Source organism: Octodon degus, unplaced genomic scaffold (genome assembly GCF_000260255.1).
Source record: "Octodon degus isolate 3935 unplaced genomic scaffold, OctDeg1.0 scaffold00006, whole genome shotgun sequence".
Classification (NCBI taxonomy): Eukaryota; Metazoa; Chordata; class Mammalia; order Rodentia; family Octodontidae; genus Octodon; species Octodon degus.
In genome coordinates, this window is record NW_004524582.1 from 22,113,186 (window position 1) to 22,116,143 (window position 2,958).

The 2,958-nt window shown below is 41.4% G+C and overlaps 1 non-coding gene across 1 annotated transcript; it reads right to left on the reverse strand.

Moving 5' to 3' along the window:
• Positions 1-1,804: 1,804 nt before the first annotated feature.
• On the reverse strand, positions 1,805-1,938 carry LOC111812491. Its single transcript, XR_002817986.1, has one exon. It is a non-coding gene; the product is annotated as a small nucleolar RNA SNORA16B/SNORA16A family (small nucleolar RNA).
• Positions 1,939-2,958: the final 1,020 nt, after the last annotated feature.

A 2,958-nucleotide genomic window follows, 5' to 3' on the forward strand; every position in this document is an offset into this window, starting at 1 on the left:
CTTTAGACCACTGAGCCATCTCTCCAGCCCCGGCTACAAAGTTTTATAGCTTGGCCTTAACTTTATTTTCCCCATACCGTTTATCATTTGTTACCATAAATTTTGTAATAATAAAGTTTTCCCTAACGTTAAGTGCTTTAACTATGTTTAAGCAGATAGAGATCTTAGTGCATATGGTTCCTGGCCACACACTGAAAGGTATGACTAGGAGAGGGAATTCTGGATGTGGTAGATCTCTATGGCTTAATCTTGGTTAGATATGTACAAGACAACTTGTTCAAATACTTAACCTTGGTCGGAGAAGCAAGGCTTTTCTTTGGAGGTTTTACATCTTCTAACTGCCAAGAAACATCAGCAAGACTAGAGCTGATGGCAGATGCCTCTTCAATGTCAGAGCACAATATGTGTTAGTGATATATTAAACTAGAACTATATGGGGAAACAAACATATCTAGAGCTTTCTAATGACAAGTTTGAAGGCAATTTTCATATCCTTGAGACAGTACAAATCAGATATACAACAGCTGTTAATAAGTGAACTTCTTCCTTTCATAAATAAAAGTTCCAAAACAGATACTCACCTATTAATCCTTCCCATTACCAAGCTTTCTCACACCACTACGGTTTTGCCTTTCCGCCACCTCTCCCTACAGGTTTCGCTGATAATTTACCTCACAGAGCTAAAGGTAAACGGTGTTAAACATGCAAGAAAATCTTTTGCTTGCCCTCTTTCTTTACTTATGTCTCTGACAGGAGCCTTAAAAGAAAGCCAAAGGAGTTTGGGGAGTAAGTTCAAACCTAACACTCTGGCATAACTGTAAGTTCTGGACCCTAATTTAAACAAAGATATGTTCAGTTAGAATTCAGTGTACATCAGAGTATACACATAGCAGAAGGCACACAAGGTCAAGTGAGGCTCTATAACCCAGGTGGGCTGTTACGACAGGTCCCTTTCAGCCAAAACTATACAGCCTCAGAAATATGTACACGGATGCTTAAGATGTGTGTACAGAGGTTGGTAGCTGTATGTGTGTGATGCTTCAGAGGGCTATTGCTCTTCACTCAGCTATCCATGTGGTTAACCATCCTTGAGAGAATTCCAACAAGGGTTACCAAATACTTATAGCTGAAAGTTTTGTGGTTTTTTTGAGGTTATGAGCAAAATATATTTATTGAGGGAAACAAAGCTCCTGTCCAAGAGGGTCCCACAGGAGGGGGGCCCGAGCGGGTTGCCCCTGTAAGTTTTTCATATAGGAAAGTCATTAACATGATCGTGTGATATGGTTTCAAGTTAATGATTTCCCACTAGTGAATCTTTTAATCTACCTAGTTCAAAAATAGTGCTTGTACATGGTAGGTACTCAATAAATGGATTTGAAAAAAAAAAGAAAAATCAGAGAGACTTATATAGTACAATATGCATAATACATGTTTACTGTGATCAGTGTAAAAACTTAGATATGAAATACCCCCCAAGGATGATACGTCAGATTTTCCCCCACTGCAACAATGTTCAGAATGGGGCTTCTGGGAAGTGGTTTGCTCCTAGGGGCTCTGACATCATCAATGGATTAATCCTCTGCTGAATCCAAAACTGCAGACTATTGAGTCATGGGAGAACTGCAGAAGGTGGGGCCCAGTTGGACGGCGGTCACTGGGGCAGCACTCACAAGAGTGTGTCTTGCCTTCTGCCCACCCCTCATTCTTGGCTGCCATGCCTTTCACCATGATGTTTCCACCTCACCACAGGCCTATAGCAACGCAGCCAGCCAGCCCTGGACTACAAGTTTTTTTTTTCCAGTGGAACTGTCTTTCCCCAAAATGTTGCAGATCAGTTACAGCAAACAGAACGGCGACCGTCAAGGAAAATTGTTACTCTGGGCTCCTTTTTGACTGCAACTACACACAGAAGCAGCTGCAGCTTCGATAAGGGCCGCTGACTACAACTTCTGAAACTGAATCTAAGTAAACCTTTCTTCCTTTAAGTTATAATTCCTAGGTATTCTGTCACAGCAACAGAAAGCTAACACGATCAGTGACAAGTATGTTACTAGAGTCTGGCAAGCACAAGGGCCTGAGTTCAATCCTCGGCTCCACCAAAAAAAAAAAAAACCAGCCTGGGGGTCCGGCCAAATAGCTCAGCAGATTAAAGCACCTGCAAGCAGGGGCTGGGGGTTAGATCCCTGGCAGATCCCCATGTTGGGGGCTGGGGAGACGGCTCAGTAGAATAAGTGCTCCTGGCAAGGGCAAGGGCCTGAGTTCAATCTCTAGTTCTGCCCCAAAAAAAAAAGTATGTTACTAGACTATATTTGTACACTTTGGTAATATAAGTCTTCTACAAAGACTTACATATCTCTAAAATAAGATCCTAATACATATCTTTTTTTTTTTTAATTTTTATTTATGTGGGGGGGGCAGCTCAGCCCACCAGGGGGCAGCACTGGCTGGCATGTGCTGGGGATTGAACCATGGTCCCTGTGCTCTGCTAAGCTTGTTCTAAGTAGGTGCTTTAGACCACTGAGCCATCTCACCAGCCCCATATCTTTTTTCAGAATAAACTCCTTATAAGATTAAGTGGAAGACACAGTGGTCCTATAAAAACACTTACACACATATGAAGCTTATAAAAACAAAACTTACATGCAAAAACCAGTATCTCATTCATATTACTATACATACGGGCTTTTTACTCTTTTAGACAAAAGCCACTGTCTTCTAACCCATTGTACTCTTTCACATTTTTACTACTTTCATTTCAATTCAGTCTCCCTTGACAGTTTATAATTGGCTATGCTTCAATTACTTTTTATATTAAAAAATATTCTTATACGGCTTAATATCCCTCTTAACTCAGAATTCACCTACAAATAATAAAGATGGTGTATATTGTGGCCTGCACCTGGATACCCCCACCCCCCAAAGCCTCATGCAGCCACAGGTGGGGGGTTTCAGAGATGG